The sequence below is a fragment of the Natator depressus genome, chromosome 10 (assembly GCF_965152275.1).
Source record: "Natator depressus isolate rNatDep1 chromosome 10, rNatDep2.hap1, whole genome shotgun sequence".
Lineage (NCBI taxonomy): Eukaryota > Metazoa > Chordata > Testudines > Cheloniidae > Natator > Natator depressus.
The window spans coordinates 83088369-83111442 of NC_134243.1; the positions used below are offsets into that span (position 1 = coordinate 83088369).

The window sequence follows — 23074 nt, forward strand, 5'->3', positions numbered from 1 at the left end:
CCAAACCTCGGGCCACCCCAGCTCGCCTGACCGCTCTCCAGGCTGCAGCATCTCGAGGATGGAGGGGCCCAGAGCTGAGTGCAGGATCCGGACATGGCCCAGAGCCCTAAAGAGAGGGACTCTCCCCACCCAGGTCCAGAGCCCCGGGATTGAGGGGTCTGCAGCTGGGCTCAGTACCCCAGGTGCACGACCTGTCCTTTTGTCACTAATCTTCAGGGAGCAAGTAGCTCATTTCCTCAGCGGGGTCTCCTCCCCCAAGGAGCCCGTTCCCCAAGGGCTGCTGCTTTCCTACCGACAGCTACGTGCTTGGGGCCCCTGTGCCGGCGGTGCTGGGGGGGGTTCGGGGAGCCCGTCTGGGCTCCGTGCTGGCATGTCCAGGCGCAGGGGTGCCTGAATGGGGGCTCTGCACATTGAGAGGAAAAGGGTTCTTGGGCCGCATGGGGGCAGACACAGTCTGGTTTGGGGCTGGGACTGGCAGCTAAGGCCCAGTCTCCAGGAGGCAGCCCCTCCCCCGCTAGGCTTGACCACGCGGTCCTGCTTCCCCAGAAGTTACCCCAGTGGCTCGGCCCAGAGCTTCTCAGCCCCGTGGCTGGGCAGGGCAGCCGGGGGAGCTGCCCCTGCAAAATGGGGCTCCGGTGCCTCAGAGCTGGCTGCAGGAGGAGCTGGTGCAGAGCCAGTGTGTCGGGGAGCAGCTGCTGCCAGACAGAGCGTCCCAAGGACACAGGCAGCCAGCAATAAACAGCATCAAGGCAGGGGACAAAGGGCAGGCAGCGAGGTGCTTCCAGCAGTGGCTACTGGCTTGGCTACATACTCCCCACCCAGGGACTTGGGGGCGGCGGGAGGCCGCTGCAGGGACAGGCTCAGGCCCTCACGTGCTGGGTTGTGGCTGTTGGTGCTGCTCGCTGCCAGGGAATGGGCAGGGGCAGAGTGGCAAGGGCAGGCAGGAGGGGCTCCGGGGGGCATCTTCTCCCTTCCCGGAAGCTGCTCTCACACTGTGGTGGGTAAGTGGGTGTCAAGGTGGCTAGTCTCCGCACCCAGGGCAGGCAGCTGGGCAGGGTGAGGGGGAAGCGACCCCAGGGAAACATCGTCGCTGCTGCTAATATTGAAACTGTCTTGAGTTTAAATCCTCGCACTGCATGAGGGCTGCAGAACTGCGCCTCAGCCGGGAGTGGGGCGGGCCTGGGGCTGGAGTCGCGGGGGCTGCAGGGCTAGACGGGGCACAGTAGAGCGGTGCAGAGGGAGCTTGCACACACCTGCCTGCCCTGAGCCAGGCTCTAGCAGGGGGTGCGTCCGGCCTTCGCTTTCTCAAGCAATAAGAAAGGAGTAAAAGCTGAAGGCCGCAGCCTGCCTGGGTCCTGTTCGAGGGTGAACCAAAATCGCCCTCCTGCGCTTCCCTTGGCTCCCTTCCAGCTTAGCAGCTCTAAGGGGAGCCGCTCGCTGGCTTATCTCATAGTCCCCGGTGACCTGCCCAGGGCCAAGTGGTTCCACGTGGCGGCATGGCTGGGGTTGCTCTGGAAAGTCCTTGGGGTCGGTCCCTCCCCAGCACTGTCTGCTGCCTGGAGCCCTGTCGAGCTAAGAACAGAGTCAGTGGCTGGTGCGGAGCTGGCATCCGGGTACCCTTCAGGCTCCAAGCCGTGGGCCTGGAGCTACCTCTTTCGTCCACTGGGACGTGAGGGGGGCTCAGCAGCGGTGCCCTATGGAGGGAACATGAGCTCAGCCCTCCAAAGGGAGCGTGGTGCCGGTGAGCGACACGGCTGCTTGCCAGGACCCCGGCCTGCTGAAGGCCTGAGCTAAGCCTGGACCCTTCCCAGCCGTGGGTCGGTGCAGTGATCTGGCTCACCCGGTCTCTGTGCAGCGTGTTCTGCGGGCATGAGTGAGGGGCCTTGACTTCACCGTTCCCTGTCACGGACCCTGGGGGCTCCCAGGTGTAACATGGTGCCAGCGACATGTTCTGCACCCTGCACATGGCTCCTGCTAGGCCCCCAGACCTCAGCTAATGGCTGGGGTGAGGCCCACCCCAGGAATGGCTCATTCTCGCAGCCTCACTTCGGTCACGCGGCTGCAACAGCTTCCCAGAGTCCTGGAGCCCAAAGTGTGACGCAGCGGGAGTGTTGACCTGGGAATGGGGCAGGGGAGTTTCACTGGGGATGGGAGACCTGAGAGCCTGTCACCTGAGCGGGGAGGGGGCGGGGGAGGTAACACCTCTACCCGGGAATGTGGACAGAGGCTGCTGCAGGGAGCCTGCTGCGGGGGGGTTAATTTCAGTTTGGGGCTGGGTGGAGGAACACAGGGAACCCCAGGGCTGGGGTCTAAGCTCCCTACTCCCCCAGAAGGACTGGATTGAGGGGTCCTGGGTGTACCCCACAACCTCTGTTTTAGACTTTGTTCCTGTTGTCCAATAAACCTTCCGTTTTACTGGCTGGCTGAGAGGCTCAGTGAATCCCAGGAAGAGGGGTGCAGGGCCTGGACTCCCCCACACTCCGTGACACAAGGTTCCAACCTGCCCGCATGGGGGGCTGGGCCGGCGTCGGTCCTGGCTCTGACAGCTCTCCAGAGCGAGCGGCCACAAACCAGGCCACAGTTAAAGGCAGGAGGAGGGCAGAATGTTCCTGGGAGCAGGGCCGGTGTAACCACTAGGCCAACTAGGTGGCCGCCTAGGACGCCAAGATTTGGGGGCGCCAAAAAGTGATGCCCCCCAATTTTTTTTTTACACTATTGCTGGAAAACGAATGAATAAAGAGAAGAGAAACATCGTTGAACTTGCATTTTAACTTGTCGTTCTCTCGTAGGTTCCAGCTATAGCCCACGCCAGCTCTGCGTGGCGGGCACACGCCTACTGCTTCACGACTGTACAAAGTGGCCAGGACGTCGTTGTCCTCGTCGCGCGGCCGTCCCCCGTTCTGACAGGCCATGCGCCGAGCCGAGTTCACTCGGGTTCGGAGGCTGTCGACTGAGGGTAGTTATATTTGTGGCGTTGTTTCAGATCTCAGACTCTGGCGCTCGCTGCTGCACCATTTCGCGAACACTCTGGGCCAATGGTGCATGGCTGCTCGGCATCTGAGCGTATCTGTTTATCGTACGAATATGCCTGTGTAGGTTGTTGACATTTGTCATGTTGATATTGTCAGTTGTATGGTGGAGTATCCGCCATTCTAATTTCATGCATTTTATTCATAACAATAATTAGATATTCTAAAGGTAGAATGAAATGTAGTAGATTTTGATATATAGGGGAGGGGCGCAAGGTGGAAGTTTCACCTAGGGCGCAAAATATCCTTGCACCGGCCCTGCCTGGGAGTGTGGTGTCTTTGGGGACCCATAGTGTGTGAGTCCCAGGGCTAGGAAGAGCTGGCAGTCCCGTCCCTCCAACATGAGTCTCTCTTTAGGGGGCAAGGGGATCATGGCCCTTAAAACAATCATTGGCCCTTCGGGCCGAGCCAAACTCCAGCCTGTTTGCTGAGAGCCCCATGCACCTGTCTCCCACTCCCAGGAATCTGCCCCAAGCACTGAGCCCTGTGTGGCCTGGAGGCTCCCTCCACCCGTGACTCCCAGTTGGACTCGAAAAGGGGTATCTGGGCCCTGAAAGCAGTTGGGAGTGAGGTGAGCAGGGCTGTCTGGGGATGGGTGAGCAGCAGGTGAGAGCTGCTAGGGACTGCAGGGAGCTGCAGTTGGTTCCTGGGGGAAGGCGGGAGAGCTGTGGGAGGGGTTGCTGGCTGCTGTCCCTAAGCCAGGGAGCTGGAGGCTGGGAGCAGTGGCAGGGCCAAGGGAGCGAGGGATCGCAGCAGAGGGGCTAGGGGGTCCTGCTGGGAAGAGCAGGGCTGCACTCTGGCTGGAAGGGTGAGGTGGCTGGCCTGGCAGTAGGACAGGAGATGACGAGCCTAGGGACTGGTGAAGATGCAGGAGTGGGAGGCCTCGAGGGACTAGATATCAGGGTGTGAGAAATGGCCCATGTTGGAGACTCTTGTTGCAGGCTATTTTGCACACAGGTTTTGTAATAAACTAGCCCTGCGGAGGGTGTTAGTGAGGCAAGAGAGCCTGTGTAGAGCTCCTGGGGACCCTGAAGGAGGGAAATTGAGGCAGGTGCCACAGCTGTGGCTGGAGGGCGCTCCAGGAGGGCTGTAGCTTTGGGGTGTACCAGCTGCCTGCTTGTCCCCATCTTGTTCTGCTGAAGCATCCGTGTTGGGGGGGGCAGAAAATAAGGTGAATGAAAGAGCTTGAATGCTCAGTATCCCCTGGCTGGTGCCCCCTCCAAGGGAGGGAGAGAGCTTCCTTTGCTGCTAGGCCAGAGGCCTGGGTGCCTGTCTCAGCCCCGCAGGCTCCTCTCTGCTCTGCCCGGGCTCTAATTTTAGCAGTGGCCTTACTGAGAAAGGGAATTGCTGACTGCTGGTCTGGCTCTGCCTTGGCTTGCAGCTGCCGGCGAATTCCAGGGGCCCAAGCCAGAGCTGGCGCTGGGCTTTGCTGACAGCCCTGGGGCCTGCCCTGCAGACCCCCTCCTGCCCCACAGGCCCGCCAGCCCCACACTGGGCTTTGCTGACAGCCCTGGGACCTGCCCTGCAGACCCCCTCCTGCCCCACAGGCCCGCCAGCCCCACACTGGGCTTTGTTGACTGCTCTTCCCCCTGCCCTGCAGGCCCCGCATTGGGCTTTGCTGACAGACTTCCAGCCTGCCCCGCAGACCCGCCTGCCCCGTGGTGGGGCAGGAACTCAGTCCTGCAGGTCATGCTGGTCAACATGCAGCCAATCTCCAAAAGCCCACGCCCTGGCCGCGCTTGCTGCCGGCGGGAGGAACAGGCTCCCATGGCTTGCTTTGCCTGAGGGAGGGCTGGCCAGCGGGAGCAGCTGGGCTGCCAGCATCTAGGCTGGGGTAGGAGCTACTCCGCCAGCAGTGGTTCACCAGCCAGGCGAGCACTGCGCGGCCTCACGCAGAAGGCCCCAAAGCTACAGAATACATCGTGCATGTTCGCTTTACTCTAACTGCTGCCTAGATCCAGCTCTCGGACAATTTGGTCTCTGACCTACGGTCCCAGCTCTCTGCGGTAGCAAAACATGAGGCTAGCGAGTTAGAAGAGCCTTACCCTCTGGGGCAGAGGCTGGTTTCTGTGGGAGCTCTCGGCGTGGTGCCCCTGCTAGGGTCCAGCTCACTCTGGGACCTGAGCCCTGTGGGGCATGGGTGCTCTGGTCCCGCCCTCCCCTGCCCTGCGTCACCCGTGCAGGCCATTGTGCAGAGGCAGGGCGGAGGCCGGAGCACCCCGGGCAGAGGCTGGTTGCCACGGCTGTGACTTTGCGGCAGGCTCTGGGTGCTGGTCCCCTGGGTCCCAGGCTGCTGGAGCTGAGTGCGTGCATTGGAGTCCAGCTGAGCCTCCCCATTTTGCAGCTGGGGCCTGGCACCCTCCTGGCACCATGAGGAGAGGGGGCAGGAGGGGCATTTCCTGGGACTCAGGTCTGGATCGATGCTCACACGGTGCAGCCTGGTACCCACACCCTGAGAGGGGGCTGCTTGGCTGTAGGGATGCTTTAGTGCCTGATTCAGGCAGCAACCAGGTGGCCTGTGTGCCTCCCTGATCGCTGCTGGGCCCCTGCCTGCCCAGAGCCCCCTGGGAGGGGAGGGGAGGGAGCTGTGGGAGGCAACCTGGTTTCCCCATGCCCCAGGTACCCCCAGGTCCCATTGCCCCTCCCCCAATCCCCCTGCCCCCCACCCACTTTGTGACTCTGGGGCAGGGGATCCTGCTGCTGCCCCTCCCTGGGGTTAGGGCTCTGGGGAATGGCACTATGGAGTGCACAGGCCTGGGCTGGCCACGTCCCCGGCATGGGGCAGTTCTAGCCCATTCCCTCTGGAGCTCTGGCTTCTCGTGCCCTCCCGCAGGGAATGAGACCGACACGCGGGTGCTGCCTTTCCAGGCATGCACAGGGGAGCAGGCTGCAGCCAGTCCAGGCGCCCGGCCTAGGACCGGTGCAGCTCAGAGCCCGAGGGGAGCTGTCGTGATGGATCCACGTGCCCCAAGCGAGGGAGGAGCCCACTGGCCTGGCCTGGCTTTCCCCATTGGTCTGCAGCTTTGATCCAATTGCACCTGGACTCCCCAGAGTCCTGCCGGGGAAGGGCCGAATGCCCACACATGAAGTTGGGCACCTCACTCTGAGACCTGATGCCCAGAGGGCCAGCTCCTCTGGAGATCTGGCTACTGGTACCTAGGTGCCCCGGCTGCCGGAGTCACGCTGCCGAGCCTGGAAGTGTTGACCAGGAGCCAGTGCCAGGTTGCTGAGCCCTCTACTCCACACCAGGGGGCGCTGCTCCCCCGCTGGTCCCAGGCTGGCCGGGGGCTGTGCAAAGTGGGGCCTGCTCCCCACCGCTTCACCCCCTGCTGCACCCTCGGGGCTCCTCGTTGCCCCCAGCCCTGGCTGCAGGGAGAGTCAGCCCCAGCCCTGTTCATGCGCCCCAGAGCTCCTCAGGCAGCTGCCAGAGCCAGGAGATGGAGTCCCAGGACTCGGTGCAGCTCCGGTGGGAACTGTGCCCCTCTGCCCTTTGACGGCCTGAGAGACAAGGGGTCCCCAGGCACTGGCTCCTCGTGGTGGAGTCGGCAATCGCTGGTGCTGGGCTAAGTCTGTGCAGCAGCTGGGGATTGCGTGGGCCCATGGCACGCACGGCGTTGCAATGGGACTCACGAACAGCAGTGCACTCCTACGCCCGTGTCTGCGGGTGCGTGTTGGTGAACGGGTGTGCATGTGAGCAGGTTACCGAGCGTGCATGTGCAGGGACGATCACGCCATGGCTGGGTGAGCGGAGCTGAAGACCACAGGTCGTAACCCTGGGGTCAGAGCTGGTCTGAGGAGAACGGCTCCCGGGGTGTCAGACAGGGACCCGGCTCCCTTGGCCTAGCTTGTGGCCTGGTAACATTCATCTGCTCCACCTTCCGCGGGCCTGTGGCCTGGAGCGCTCAGACGGGGTTGCCGCACCCTGTCCCTGGCAGCTCCGGCTGTTTGCCCAGGGGCAGCACCAGTGACCCAGCCAGTCACCCCAGAGCAAACATCCCCCAGACATGTCCTTAGCGCTGACAGGCCCAGTTTGGCACTCGTCTTATTTACAGCCATGAGGTGTCAAGTGCCCAGCACTGACGGCTTCTTCACAGCAGCCACCAGCCACAGGGATGAGGGTCCAGTGCAGGGCTCCAATCCGGGCTTGGCAGGGGCAAGGGGAGTGAAGTGCCCAGAGCAGGGCTCAGATCTGGGGTTGTGGTGCGTGATGTGCCCAAGGCTGGGCTCGGATCTGGGGCCAAGGGGTGTGAGGTACCCAGAGCTGGGCTCGGCTCTGGGGCCGAGGGGCGTGAGGTACCCAGAGCTGGGCTCGGATCCGGGGCCGAGGGGCGTGAGGTACCCAGAGCTGGGCTCGGCTCCAGGGCCGAGGGGCGTGAGCTGCCCAGAGCTGGGCTCGGATCCGGGGCCGAGGGGTGTGAGGTACCCAGAGCTGGGCTCGGATCCGGGGTCCCCAGCATCACAGACTGAGCGATCCCCCTGAAGCCCCGGGAGCTGAGGGGAAGTGTCCCCAGGCAACGAGCGAGGTGGCCCGAGAACATATCCTGTGGCAGGGTTGCCAGCTCCTGCGTACACAGAGCTGGGTATCCCCTTTGCATGCTGCACCCTCAGCCGGATCCTACCAGTGCCTGACGAGCATCTCAGTCCCTCACTATCCATCCCAGCCCCTTGGTGGAGACCCCTGGTGAGGGCACAATGTGGGAGGAGCACAGGGCACGGGCTGTGGGGCAAGGGAGGTGTGGTTAGGGGGCGGTGGCTCTAAGACTGCTCTGAGCCTGGCTTTGCTCCCTTTCCTGAGGAAACTCAAAGGTCCCTCAGGCCAGGAGCAGGCTGGTTTGTGCTGTGGGTAAGGAATCTGCTGGGTTCTCATGCCAAGGAGACAAGAGCTTCACGTGGGAAGAGCTGCAGCCCCAGGGCCAAGGCGGGAGTGGCCCAGGCCATGCCCCTCTTGCCAGGGGGAGCCGAGGACCCTGGGGGGCTCGCTGTGGCCAGGCTGTGTTGGCACAGGCCGGACCATTGTGGCAGGAGTCGGCTTCCCACGGCCTGCCACCCTGACTCCGCTGCTGTCCGTAACTGAGGGGCACCCGGTGCTCTGCGGCCTGTTCTCTGTGCCCAGCATGGCACCAGGAGGGTCAGGGCCCACACTGGAACCCTACTGCACCTCCCCAGCCCCTGCCCCGGGCAGTCACGCCCCGGGCTGGCTGCCCCACAGCCTGGCACAGCGAGCTGCCCATTGCCCCTGTGCTGCCCGGGCTGACTGCAGGGGGACTCAGGGCCTTCTCCCCAGGGGTCGCCTGGGTCTGATGGGTGCGGAAAGGGAGGACGAGCGGGGAGCACTCCCGACACCGCCCAGCCTGGCTTCAGGGAGCTCAGGTGTGGCCTCCCCACGGTGCCCAGCCCCGCTGGTTTCAGAGACACCCCACTGCCGGGAGCCATCCCAGAGCTGCAGCCAGCAACCCACCTGCGAGAGCCCAGGAGCTCCCCTGGGATGGCCTGGCAGAGCAGTGGGGCTGGGGGGAGCCCTGCCACAGGCCAGTCGGAGCGGTCTCAACCTTGGCCTCTCTGCTCACCTGGGCAGAGCTAGGGCAGGAGCCCAGAGGCGGGGAGGCCGTGTGGCCTCCCCTTGCAGACGTGTGGGACCGCGTGGGGGGCTGGCACACTGGGGAGATACCAGTTCCATAGCCTTGTGGCACCGTCCCCCATGTAGCCATGGTTACCAGGTCTCATGGCCGCCCAAGCTGCCCATCTCCTCAGGGTGCGGTGGGGTAGGGGTGGAGCAGAGCACCGCAGTGAACTGTGCGACAGCAGCACTGTGTCCCCTCATCAGCACTGGCACTCAGGGGCAGGAATTGGGTCAGGAGGGTCCCAGGCCCTGAACTCCTGGCCTCTGGATCTGGGAATCCCAGGCATGGGGGAAGCAGCCATGGCTCTAAGGTCCCAGAAGTGGTGCAGGGATCTCTGGCCCTCCCAGCACTGAGCCCCAGCACAGAGGGGATGAGTCTGTGCCTTGAGAGACCCTGCCCCAGGCCTGCTGAGCGGCAGTCAGCTGGAGGGGAGGGGGTCGGCTAGGCAGGGTCATGTTTGTGCTGGGTCTCTCCAGTCCTGCCCCAGGGCTGCAGCCCAGCCCCTGTGATCCAGCACAGCCGGCAGCCACCTGTCTTTATGGCAGGAGAGACGAGGTGGGTGAGGTAATGTCTTCTACTGCACCAACTTCTGGTGGGGAGGCAAGAAGCTATGGAGCCACCCAGTGCTTCTCCAGGCCTCCCCGGTGGGAAGAGATGGGTTTGCAGAAGTAGTTAGCAAACAGTGGCCTGTTAACACCTCTGCAGTCTGAGGGCAAAAAAGGGGGGGGCTCAGTGGGCTACAGATCATTGTAAGAAGCCGTAAATCCAGGTCTGTTCAGTCAGTGATTGTCAGTGTCTAGCAGAGTGATGACTCTGAGCCCCCCGGCTCACCTTTGGAGAGCGTTGGGCAGGTTTCCGCGGCGGCTGAGGACTGAGTGGCAGCCAGTCCTCACTTTGTCTGCTTTCCCCACATAGTTAACATAAGAACATCAGAACGGCCACACTGGGTCAGACCAAAGGTCCATCTAGCCCAGTGTCCTGTCTTCCAACAGTGGCCAATGCCACGTGCCCAGAGGGAATGAACAGAACCCGGAGTCATCAAGTGATCCATCCCCTGTCACCCATTCCCAGCTTCTGGCAAACAGAGGCTAGGGACACCATCCCTGCCCATGCTGGCTAATAGCTGTCACGGAGTGTGGGGGAGTCCAGGCCCTGCACCCCTCTTCCTGGGATTCACTGAGACTCTCAGCCAGCCAGTAAAACAGAAGGTTTATTGGACAACAGGAACACAGTCCAACACAGAGCTTGTGGGTACACCTAGGACCCCTCAGTCAAGTCCTTCTGGGGGAGCAGGGAGCTTAGACCCCAGCCCTGGGGTTCCCTGTGGTCCTCCACCCAGCCCCAAACTGAAACTAAACCCACCCAGCAGGTTCCCTGCTGCAGCCTCCGTCCACATTCCTGGGCAGAGGTGTTACCTCCTCCTCCCCCTCCTGGCTCAGGTAACAGGCTCTCAGGTCTCCCGTCCCCAGGGCACATTCCCAGGTCAACACTCCCCCCTCCCTGCTGCGTCACATCGTCACAATAGCCATTGGTGGACCTGTCCTCCAGGAACATATCTAGTTCTTTTTTGAACCCTGTTATAGTCTTGGCCTTCACAACATCCTCTGTCAAGGAGTTCCACAGGTTGACTGTGCGTTCTGTGAAAAAATACTTCCTTTTGTTTGTTTTAAACCTGCTGCCTGTTAATTTCATGTGGTGACCCCTAGTTCTTGTGTTATGAGGAGTAAATAACACTTCCTTATTTACTTTCTCCACACCAGTCATAGTTTTATAGACCTCAATCATATCCCCCTGTAGTCGTCTCTTTTCCAACATGAAAAGTCCCAGTCTTATTAATCTCTCCTCATATGGAAGCTGTTCCATACCCCTTATAATTTTTGTTGCCTTTTTCTGAACCTTTTCCAATTCCAATATATCTTTTTTGAGATGGGGCGACCACATCTGCCCGCAGTATTCAAGCTGTTACACCTGGTGGTTAAGGAGGCTGGTCACAGTGGGCCTGTGTATAGTGTGTGGGGGGGTTACATTAGGAGCCCAGGACAAGGCTTCCCTCACGTTCCCAGGCAGGCTGTGGACAGCGTGGGGCACTGGCAGGGGTAGGTCAAGTGCAAAGGGAGGAGCTTGGGAGCAGGCTGCCTAACACTCCCCCGGCCTACAGCCAGTGCCAGCCTGTGCCGAAGGGCCCAGAGCTGAACTCCCCCCATACCCGCTTGGCAGAGGGGGGAGGACTGAGGCTAAATAGGCAGCGCTGGGGGCGAGAGGGCAGGGTTCTGGGTGCGTGCACCAGCATGGGCTCTGCCCACTCAGCCGGGCTCTCTCTGGACAGTGGGTGTATAAGGATAAAACCCAAGCCAGGCTCACTCCTTGCGGCTGCTCTCTCCTCCCCAGGGCTGCTGTGAAACTTTCTCCCCCACTCAGCCTCACCCGGCCAAGTGCCATGGGAAGGACACGTGCCTGTCACCTCCTTTCTGGCTGGGGGCTGTGCAGCTTTCTGCAGCAACAGCTGGGCCTAGTGCATGAACCACTCCTGTGCCAGCCCTTGCTGCGAGATCCCATCAGACAGGAGCATTGTGCTCAGCCAGTCTGACCTGTCCAGCCCAGGCCAGAGACCCCCTGCAGCAGTCCCTGCACCTGTCCAGCCCAGAGCCTGTCATCTGCATACTTTACCAGCAGTGGTTTTATGGTTCCTTCCAGGTCATCGAGAAAGCTAGTGAATAGCACTGGACCAAGACCGGCCCCCTGCAGAGCCCCGCTAGCCACAACCTAACTGGATGGTGAGTCCCCATTTACAATTACTTCTTGAGAATTGTCAGTCAGCCAGTTCTGACTCCATTTAACATGGTGTGACGAAGCGAGACTGTTCTTAATGTTTTCTCTGAATACTGTAGGGGTGCCTCAGTCTCCCCTAGGCATTTCTTAAGTCTCTAGGTGGTGGGATAAGGGGGTGTAATTGTTGCAGAGCAAAGGGCCAATGTACATAAATGGCCGAAACTTTGTCTCCTGGCCACTGATGGTCGGGGCCCTTCCCCCCTGCAAGGTGAGAGCTAAAGGGTTGGAGAACAAAGGAATCCAGAGACCTCCTGGCCCGGGAAAGGGACAAAGCCCAGAGGAGGAGGGATGGAGAGTGAGTCAGTTGGGACTGGCTGGGGACGTGGAGTGAAGGGCAGACGTGGTTGTCTGGCTCACTGCTCCCCAAAATGGACCCGGCTGAGGGGTCCTGTTCTCTGTACCTACAAACTCTGTTTTAGACCATGTTCCTGTCGTCTAATAAACCTTCTGTTTTACTGGCTGGCTGAGAGTCCCGTCTGACTGCGGAGTTGGGGGGCAGGACCCTCTGGCTTCCCCAGGACCCCGCCTGGGTGGACTCGCTGTGGGAAGCGCACGGGGGGGCAGAGGATGCTGAATGCTCCAAGGTCAGACCCAGGAAGGTGGAAGCTGTGTGAGCTGTGTGTCCTGCAGACAGTCTGCTCACAGAGAGGAGACTTCCCCAGAGTCCTGACTGGCTTCGTAGGGAGCCATTCCAGAGCATCGCCCAGGGACTCCGGGACACATGGGCTGTATAGATTTTGTATCGAGCTAATTTTGTAATCAGCATGTTGTGTGGTACTAAGACAAATACCTGAAGGAACCCTGAGCAATCTTGTGTCAGCACAGTCACCTTGAACCCAACGTATACTCTCATCCGAGTACGACAGAAGGTTTCTTTGACAAGCCGTGTTGTCTATAAAACCATGTCAAGTGGCATTAGTCGTGCTGCCCTCCCCATATTCTTTCCCGAGTGTGTCCCAGGTCAGTTCCACGCTCTGTGGTCACTGTCACACTGGCTGGCTATAATTATCCAGCTTGTCCCAGTTATGCTTTTGAAATATTGGCACAGTCATTTCATCCCCATGTTGCAGGGTTTGTGAAGTCCCTCCAGGCCTGGCCCAGAGAGCTGCCCAGCCAGCGCCGGGGCGTGGATATCCAGTCCTGCTGATCACAGCATGGCCAGCTTTAGTCGCTGCTGTTTAACTTTCTGTCAGAACCAAGGGCCTTGCATTATCGCTGTGAGCACGACACCCAGCACCTGCCCTTTGCCAGTCACACAGACAGACGCCCCCTGCCCACTCCTGTCCCAGGGGATTGCCTCTCCCAGGGAACCTCAGCCCCCCCCACCAGCCAGGGTGGGACAAGGCCTTGTGAACTGCGCTGGCTAGTTAGGTTCTCTGATGGTGGTGCCGAGCAGGACTGACGGCCTACACAGGGGCTGTTCTGGCAGCAAGTGGGGGAAACCTTTGCAAAGTCTGAGGAGCCAGGATGTCAGCAGGAGGCTCCCAGCCCCATTAGATCATATATACCCTGCTCCCCCGCCCCAGCGACACTCCCTGCCTCCTGTCGGCCGCCATTACCACAATCCCCCCACCCGGCACTGGGCCCGTGGAGTCAGGACACGGCCTGCAGCACATCTGGGCTGCTGAGATCTTGCCAACTCAGCCAAATGATTGGAGCCGGTTCAGCCTTCCCTACATAGAAACAAGTGATTCTGCACATTGCCAGCAAATGAGTCAGGGCAGCTGGGCTGACTAGCTCTCGCTCCCCCTAAGCCAGAGTCGGGCTGGGACGGGAAGCCATTCCAGAGCAGCTGCAGGAATCTCCGTACCAGACCTTCACCTCGCCTGACCCCGAGTGAACATGAACTCTGAGTCACAGGCCCCTGGGAGGCAGGGCTCCCCCCAGGGCTGCAGAGGGAACGTCAGGGGGATGGTGGGATCCCTGGGTATGAGGCCTGTCTCTAACCACTAGACAGTGCTGCCTCCAATGGGCTCTGCAGGCAAAGCTATTTGCTAGAGGTGAGGGGCCGTGCTTTCGGCAGCCCCAGGGCCAGAGAACCAGAGCTGGAACATGAATTAGCTGGCAACAAGCCCACCCGCGGAGGGGGCTGCCCAGAGGAGGGGGGCCCAGCTTTCTGACAAGCAACTGGATTAACATGATCTAGCACAGGGCCCCTGGTGTGCCTGCCAGCTTTAAACGTCAAAGGGGGGGACCGGAGCTGGCAGCACCCTCCCTGCCACCTCCCAGGGGGCCGCGTATTTCAGCCCAGTCCCCTCCCCATCCCTAGCTTCACCAGCATTTTCCCGAGCCCGTTATGTGCTGAGCATCTGTGGCACCCCAGAGTCCTGGGCTGGAGACAAGACGCAGGCCCAGGGCACAGTCCCCCCTCCCCATAGCTCAGGGCTTCCCCACCAGGCTGCATGTTAGCAACCTTCCTTGCCCCGCGTGGCAGCACAGGCTTGTGTATGTGGGACCCCACCCGCACTGGGCCCCAGTGACCTCCCACTGAGCTGCACCTCCACGGCCCCTCTCCCGTGGCCAGCTGCACGCAACAACTGGCGGTGTCCCTGGGAACTGGTGAGCTGCTCAGCTGCAGCCAGCCCCAAACAAGCCATCCAGTGGCAACCCCTCACACAGGGCACACTGCACAGTGACTCCCCACCCCGGTGCGGTCCATGCAACAGCTACCCCACCCCACAGCCCCGGGAGCTCCCTGGCCTGCGTGTTGCTCCAACCCCCATGAACCTGTGGGCAAAGGCCAAGGACATGGCCGCTCTTACAGTGAGGGAGGTTTTCCTGAGGTTGGATCTAAACCTGCTCTTCTGTAGTTTGAACCCACTGCCTCTTGTCCCGCCCTCTGTGGCAAGAGAGAACAAATTTCTCTATCTCTTTCATGGCAGCCTTTCAAGTATCTGAAGACTGCGATCCTGTCTCCCCTTAATCTCTTCTTCTCCAGACCGAATATACCCAGTTCCTTCAGCCTTTGCTCGTATGGCTGCATTCCTTCCCTTTGTCATCTTTGTCGCTCGCCTCGGGATCCTTTCCAGCATGGGCAGCAGGTATTGTAGGCAACCTGTCTCCCCAAACAGCCGGCCGTGGCTCCGCCTCCAGGCCAGCGTTCCTCCTGCAGGGACTTGGGGCTGCCTGGTGCTAGGCCATGCAGCACTCAGGGGCTGGCCACCCGAGCACCAGGACTGAGGGACGCCTTGAGACCCAGGGCTGGGAGCGCAGCATCCGTGCTGCCCGGCCACCCACAGCACCGAGGCTGTGGGCACTGTGGCCGTGCCACACAGGGGCTGTGGGCAACGAGGCTGCGGTGCACCGGGGCTGGGGCCTCGCCCTCGGGCTGTCCAGGCGCTGGGGCGGGGGGGTGTGTGCAGTGGGGGTGCTTTTGGCTCCTGCAGAGAAGGGAAAGGTGTCACGGAGTCCCTGGGCGATGCTCTGGAACGGCTCCCTACAAAGCCAGTCAGGATTCTGGGGAAGTCTCCTTTTTGGGAGCAGACTGTCTGCAGGACACACAGCTCACAGCTTCCACCTTCCTGGGCCTGACCTCGGAGCATTCATCCTCCTCTGTCCCTCCGTGCGCTTCCCACAGCGAGTCTGCCCAGGTGGGGTCCTGGGGAAGCCAGAGGGTCCTGCCCCCCAACTTCGCAGTCAGACGTGACTCTCAGCCAGCCAGTAAAACAGAAGGTTTATTAGACAACAGGAACATGGTCTAAACCAGAGCTTGTAGGTGCAGAGAACCGGACCCCTCAGCTGGGTCCATTTTGGGGGGCAGTGAGCCAGACAACCATGTCTGCACTTCACTCCATGTCCCAGCCAGCCCCAAACTGAAACTCCCTCCAGCCCCTCCTCCTCTGGGCTTTGTCCCTTTCCCGGGCCAGGAGGTCACCGGATTCCTTTGTTCTCCAACCCTTTAGCTCTCACCTTGCAGGGGGGAAGGGCCAGGCCATCAGTTGCCAGGAAACAGGGTGTCGGCCATTCTCTGTGTCCAGACCCCTGCACACACCTGCCCTCTAGGGCTCTGCAAAGATCACACCCCCTTACCCCACCCCCTAGATACTTAAGGACTGCATAGGGGGTGCTTTTGGCTCCTGCAGGGGAGGGAAAGGTAGAAGGGGGGAGGGGCAGGGTCTTGGGCACAAGGGGTGAGGCCAGCGGTTAGCCTCCCTGGACAGCTGGGTCACTGACTGCCCATGCTTTCCAGTTTCTCCACGTCCTTTCTATGCATTGGTGACCGATGTTGGACACAGTTCTCCAGCTGAGCAGAGCAGAACTATCTCCTCCCGTGACTTGCATGCTCTGTACCTCTGTCAATGCAACCTCAAATTTCATTGGCTTTTTTGCAACAGCATCGCATTGCTGACTCATGTCAAGGTTGTGATCCACCCCAACTCCCAGATCCTTCTCAGACGTGCTGCTGCCAGGCCAGTTCTCCCCCACTCTGGAATTGTGCGTTTGTTTTTTCTTCTCAAAGTGGAGCACCTCACATTGGTCCTTGTTGAATGTCGTTGTGTTGTCAATAGCCCAGGTCTCCAATTGATCCGGATCCCTCTGAATTTTAGCTCTGTTCTCCAAAGTGTTGGCAACCCTCTCCCCAGCTTTGTGTCACCTGCAGACTTCATCAGTGTGCTCTCTAGTCCTCCGTCCAGGGCATTAATAAAGATCCTAAATAACACCGGGCCCAGAACCGATCCCTGTGGAGCCCCACTGGAGACCTCCCTCCAACCTGACCTCATTCCATTCATAGTCACTCTTTGTCTGTGGTTGTTTAACCAACGATGTGTCCGCTTAATGGTAGTTCTGCTGAGCCCACATTTCTCCAGCTTACTTGTCACAATGTCCTGTGGGACTGTGTCCAAAGCCTGGCTGAAGTCCAGCCTCTCTCCTTCCGAACCACTAGGCAGAGGCAGGGGGCTCTTGGTGGAGAAATAGCTGTAGAACTCCCTGCCGTTGGAGATCTGACTGGACCAGAGCCTTGCAACATTGGGGTGTCCACGCAAAACGCACCCCTGCCCTAACCTTCCCCAGTGCCAGATGCTGCCCGGGAGCGACACAGCCAAGGGGCTCTGCAGCAAGCTGGACCCAGGCTCTGGGGTGAGGCCCCTGGAGCTGCAGCAGCATCAGAGAGATGTTCACGTGCCAGAGGGTTCACTGAACTCAGAATGGAAGTGAGGGACCTGCTCAGCCAGTCACTCAGCCCTGTTCTTCGACATTACAGTCAGCGTATTTCATGCTGGCCCCTGGTTCGGAGCTTTCTGCGCACACCATCCCCTGGCACACGCAGGCTTCCCACCTGTAGAGATGCCTGGGGCAGCACCCCTCTTAGAGAGATGGTTTCAGGCTCTCTGCAGACTCAGGAAGACCTCCCTCCATTGCTTACAAGTGGGTCATGCTTTTTAACTTCCCTTTGCAACCACAAGGGCTAGAAATGCTGATGAGTTTCTGGAGCTGACTGTGCAGCAGGGGGCGAGTGTTGTGGGCATGGGGTCCCACGTGGGACAGGAGGACTGGTGATGCAGGCTGCAATCTGTACAAGGGCAGAGGGAGAATGACCCTCTCCTTGCAAACGCCAGCTGCAGCCCATGGGGTGGCCTAGTTGAAGAGGCATCCCTGATGTCTCTGGAGGTAGAACCTTTCCTTGCAGTGAGAGGGATGGGGCTCCTGGACCTGCCATGGAGTGACGTCCCATAACCCATCTCTGGGCTCTCACCCAGATGCGAGATGCCTGCTTTCTGCGCCTGGAGCTTGCTGCGGTCCCAGGAGCAGGAGTGTTTGGGGGCCTCCTGCTCTGACTTGCAGCTGCCTCCCAGACAAGCCCACGCTTCCTGCTTGCCAGAGCCTGCGCTGTGGCTAGCCCTGCCGTTCCCCGCCCCGCTGTCAGGGGCTCGCTCACGCACCCCCAGAACGCTGGACATTCTGGTACTTCTGGGAACGGTGGGATCCCACGCCTGCCATGTGACCTCTTGTGCACGGTGTGTGCGAGGTCACGCCAGTAGTGCGCTCTGCCTCCCCCGTCCTACACCAGACGAAGCCACGGACAGGGGACGACCCTGAGGAATGTGGGGTACCCCGCTAAGGGTGGGCGAACGCCCTGCTGCCTTGTTACGCTGGCCGGCTAGCACACAGAGGGCCCCCCGACCAGCCAGTCTGCCCTGCCCGGGGATCCCTGCTCCCAGCCCTGAGCAGAGGTTTGGGACAGAGCCCCCAGGCCCAGGACCGGGATGGAGAATCCGCCCAGGGGACACTGGCCCACTCCAGCCCGGCTCTGCCCGCTCCTGTCCCCAGGGCTCCCGGGGCAGCGCTCCAGGGCGCCCTCCCGCCTTCTCTCCCAGCTTTTCTGGGGCTGCCCAGGGCAGGGGCTTGGGACGGAGCCCTGCGGGTGACCCCCGCCTCGCCCCGGCCCGGCGAGCCCCTGAGCACGGGGCGGGGCCCAGCCTGGCCCCAGCTGCCGAGGTGCGGGGGGCTGGCGAGCCCGGGCGGGGTCTGCAGCGAGCCCGGCCGCCCCTCGCTCTCGGGCTGGGGGCCGCGCAGACCCCGCCCCGCCGGGCGGGAGGCGGCGCGGAGCCGAGCCGAGCGGGGGGCTCCCACCGGGGACATTCCCGCCCGGGCAGCGGGGCCGGAGGCGTCCGAGCTGGTGAGGACCCGGGCGGGGGGTGCTCTATGGCAAGGCACGGGGGGGGGCTGTCTGTGCCGGGGGCTGTGTGCACGGGGGGCTGGTGTGGATGGGGGGCTGTGTGCAGCGGCTGTATGGGGGGGCTGGGTGTGCCGGGGGCTGTGCGTGGGGCTGGTGGATGTCGGGGGGCTGTGTGTACAGGGGACTGTGGGGGGGCTGCTGTGGATGTGGGGTCTATGTGTGCAGCGGCTGTATGGGGGGCGCTGTGTGTGCAGGGGTGTGTGGGGGGGGGGTTGGTGCAGGTGTGGGGCTGTGTGTGCAGGGGGCTGTCCGGGGTTGTGCGTGCAGGGGGCTGTGTGGGGGGTTGGTGTAGATGTGGAGGCGGTGCATGCAGGGGGCTGGGGGAGCTCTGGGGGGTATATCTGTACCTCTGACTGTGAGGCCGAGGGCCTGGAAGAGTTCCCCTGCCCTGTGTTCTCCGGGCAGCTTGTGGCTCTGCAGTGGGGCCTGTGGTGGGTGTGTCAGTCTGTCTGTCTGGATCCCAGGGAAATCCTGGGACTACCCCCCAGCACACACCTGATGGTAACCATGGAGACAGCCAGAGAGGAAAGGAGGGGGACTGATTCCAGGTACTGGTGTGTCAGTGCAGAGCACCCCCCTCCCCACACATCTGTACCAGGGCCCAGCGGCCTGATCCCCTCTTCCCTTGTCCTGGGGAGAGCGTTGGAATGGGGGGTGCCGCAAGCCCCAGCCGGCGCGGGGGAGCCCTGGGCATACACACAGTGGTTGTCAGGACCTGCGCGTTACCAGTTTGTACATGACACCGGTTAGATACAGGACATGACAGCATGAGGTGTAGTGAGTATGTCAAGCCTGAGAAGAGTTGCTGACACAGAATCGCGACCATCCTTTGTGTCACAGGGAGCCAGTGCAGGGCCTTGAGTGAACATGGTGAGCACCACGGGCAAGGGGCCTGCTCTGAGCAGCTGTTGGGTGTTGGGGAGACCAGAGAGCGGGAGGCTACACCCGCCAAAACAAGGGCAGGAAGTGGCTGGGCTGGATGGTCCCGTGGGGCGGGCTCTGTGTGTAACCCCAGAGTGGTTTCTATGTATTTGTTTTGGTGGGTGGAGACAGGTGCTGCCTGGAGGCCAGTATTGGGGGTATGTGGGGTGATGTTCCCAACAGGCTCCCTTCCAACGTGCAGCTACCATGTTAGCCTCTCCCCAGAGCAGCAGCTGCTGTTTACGAGTGGACGCGAGTGTATCCCATGCGGTGCCCTGAGCCTGGCGAGAGAGCAATGCCCCAGCGTCCAGCCATCCCCAGCCCTGCCCATCTGAACACAAGAGCCCCTGCGGGGCCTGGTTCAGAGTGCGTTTCCTCTCCTCTTACCCAGCTGCCTGGAAATCCTTCCTGGGCCCCAGACTGACAAGGGGCTGAGGGCTGGAAAGCAGCAGAGGCTGGTCTCCCCTCCCTTTCTCTCTCCTCCTTCACCGCAAGTCCCTTTCCACCAGGGCAGCTCATTTAATTGTTCAAATCAAGCACTCCTCATGCTGAACATCGAGCTCTGAGTGTGTGTGTGTGTCTGTGCATGTCTGTGTGTGTGTCTGTGTGCATGCATGTCATCTCTGCACACGGGTGTCTGGGTCCCCGGGGTGTGCACACGTGCCAAACCCTTCCTCCCCCCAACCCCACAGGATGGGGAAGCTGCACACAGGGTGGGCAGTGTAGCTGTGTGCATGCGGGCCCACAAGCCATTACCTATGCTGCCTGGGTGTGTGAGACTGAGCAGGAACATGTGGCCTTGCACATGTGTGTGAATGCTTGGCCTGTGCCATGCATGCATGCTGCATCTGTGCCAGGAACCCTTGCTCCTGCTGCCCCCTTCCCTCCCCCCACGCCCACAGGAGAGGAGATAAATGGGAGCTTCTGGTACGCAGGCCTGGCTGCCAGCAGCTGGGACCAGACCCGACTCAGAGGGAGCAAGTTTGAGGTGGGGGGCTGCTCCTGGCAGTCTGCAGCAAGCTCTTACGGGGCTAGGCCTCTGCACCCGCTCGGGTGAGATTGTTACTGGAGTGCACGTGGTACATCCCCTTCCCTCCCACACACGGTGCTGCCCATCACGGTGCCCAGACCTCGGCTGGAGGAACAGGATCTGCAGCTAGCCTGGGAGGGAAGGGGCAGGCAACCCCCTGCTCCCTCCCCCCTCAACCCCAGGCCCCTGTCCCGTCCTGTCACCACCCTCCCCCACTTCCTATTGGCTCCCTCTCCTGCCAACTCTTAGCACCCCTCTCCCTGCTTTCAGACCAATGTCCCCCCAGCCCCAGGAGAGGCCCATTGGGGAGGGGTCAGAGGGCATGGGGAAGCCTGTGGCTTCCAGCTGAACAGGCCGCAGTGGCCAGGCACACCCATGTCTGTGAAGTCACACCCGCTCCCACAGCAGCGTGTGGTGATGTCACAGTCCCCAGGTCCCATGGCAGAGGGTGCTCCCTCCTGACTGGCCGCTGTCGCTCTCTCTAATAATGATGCCATCAAGGGAGGGGAAAAACCAACAGCAGCCGTGGGTGACAATGTGGGGTGGGTCTGAGTCGCTGAGCGTGAAATCCCCTCGGTGCCAGGGTCATGGCCTTGCCCTGGCGTCTCCAGGGGCTGGGGCCTGGGATCCTTGCACCAGCTTGAGCCCGGGAATTCTTGGCAACCACAAATAGGGGCAATTCTCTCACTCACGTTGCCACGGCAAAATGTCACTGTCATTACTAACTTGTTGCCATGGTAACCTCCAGAGGAATCTGGGTGGTTCTCCAAAGGGCCCCTGCACATTCCCCTCCCCTCCCCCGCTGAGCTCCAGCACCTTCTGGGCCCGTGAGTCCCAGCCCCCAATGTCTGGAGCCAGGGAGGTGAAATGGCAGCAGGGCTGGGCAGCTGGCCCATGGCACAGTGGCAGTGGTGAGGGCTGATCAGGCATCACAAGCATGCCTTCCCCTGTCCCGCCTGAGGGGCCCAATGTCCAGGCTCTGGCCCTGACAGCATCCATCTCCTGCCTATGGAGGGACCGAGCTGGCCTCAAAGCCAGGGCGCTCCGGGACAAAGCAGGCGCCGCAGACGTTGGGTCGTGGCTGTCGTGCCCAGGGGCTGTCCCGGAGCTGCGCCCCATTGGGGCTGTGAAGGATCCCGTCCATGTGGGCCCTGCTGGGAGCTCGTCCCATTGGAACAGGCCAGTGCAGGACTTCGCTCTGTTCCCGGGGGGCTGGGGCCGCCGTGCCAGGCCAACACATGGGGCCTGGTTGGCACCTTTCAGTGGTGCTCTGGACTCCCTTAGCCACAAGGGCAAGAAAGCGTCTGCAGGGCAGGAGTTCCTGGGCCCATCCTGGAAGAGGAAGAAACCTGCCCATGTGCAGGGAGGGTATGGCGGGCTTCTCTTCTCCATCCGCACTTGGTGTGGGATCATTGGCGCTGCTGGGGAAGGCTCAGTGAGGGCAGGCCCAGCCCATCCTCCCCCCGGTGGGCTGTGAACACGCTGGGCAGGCAGGCCATGGGGCCAAGGCCTTTGTGACGGATCATTCAGTCTGTATCACAGGCCAGAGAACTTCCCCAAATAATTCCTGGAGCAGAGCTGTTAGAATCCTGATTTAAACTGCTCCATGAGGGAGAATCCATCTTGACCACAGTAAATTGTCCGAGTAGCTAATTACTCGGACATTGAAAATTTATGCCTTATTTCCATTCTGAATTTGTCTAGTTTCAACTTCCAGCCATTGGCTCATGTTAGATCTTTCTCTGCTAGACTGGAGCCCATTATTAAAGATTTGTTCCCCAGGTAGGTACAGACTCTGATGCTTCTCAGATCTGCTGGAGACATGGATCCAGGCACTTCCCAGCCTTCTCTTGGGTAAGCTTCTTAAGCCACAAGGCTTCTTTTCCAGCCCCTGGATCAGCTTTCAGAGTAGCAGCCGTGTTAGTCTGTATTCGCAAAAAGAAAAGGAGTACGTGTGGCACCTTAGAGACTAACCAATTTATTTGAGCATAAGCTTTTGTAAGCTACAGCTCACCGCTGTAGCTTACGAAAGCTTATGCTCAAATAAATTGGTTAGTCTCTAAGGTGCCACACGTACTCCTTTTCTTTTTGGATCAGCTTTGTGGCCCTCCTTTGAATTCTCTCCAGCATTTCTCCCACCTGCCTGAAGTGCAGCGACACCTAGTCCCAGTTACAGCCTCATCAGGGCTGCCTACAGAGGCCAGCTCACTTCACCACTTCTACCTAGTATTTGTACAGACAAGGATGAGGCATTCACAGGCAGCTTGGCTCTGTCCGGGGCACAAGGCTGCTCTTAGGGAGCAGGCAGTTCTCAGGGGATCTCTGTAGCAGCAGCAGCCTCCCTGGAAGCAGTTACCTTCCTGCGGTGCTGGAGCGTGAAGGGCTGCAGGCGCCAAGCTCATCCTGTGGTGACTTGCATAGCTTCAGACACTGGCTAGTGTGGCCAGTTCCTTGGGCCCTTGTGTGAGGCTCAGACTTGCGTGGGAGCAGGCAGCAGGTGAACAGCAGCTCTCCAAACAATCCAGGTGGCCGGTGGGTTCTGAATCTTCCAGGTGCCCATCCCCATGGCGTCTAGGCCCTGGCTCTGGGCCATGGTTTCCTCTCACTCTCCCAGCTGCCCAAAATCATTTTTAAATTCAGTCAATAGAATAAAGTTCTATAGTTCAAGAAGGCTCTGGCGTTAGCAATGGTATTAGAGAGGAAGAGAGCTCACCCTGCTGGAGTCCTACCTGGCACCGACAGGGCACTGCTTAGGGGGCACTCACAGCATTGGGGTCCCAGCTGGTGCTGAAAGGGCACTGCTTAGGGGGGGCACTCACAGCATTGGGGTCCCAGCTGGTGCTGAAAGGGCACTGCTTGGGGGAAGCTCACAGCATTGGGGTCCCAGCTGGTGCTGACAGGGCACTGCTTGCAGGAAGCTCACAGCATTGGGGTCCCAGCTGGTGCTGACAGGGCACTGCTTGGG

General features: G+C 60.7%; 1 long non-coding RNA gene across 1 annotated transcript; it reads left to right on the forward strand.

Moving 5' to 3' along the window:
- The first annotated feature begins 988 nt into the window (after positions 1–988).
- Positions 989–16033, forward strand: LOC141994604 (uncharacterized). Its single transcript, XR_012641183.1, has 3 exons — positions 989–1001; positions 11345–11424; positions 15814–16033. It is a non-coding gene; the product is annotated as an uncharacterized LOC141994604 (long non-coding RNA).
- Positions 16034–23074: the final 7041 nt, after the last annotated feature.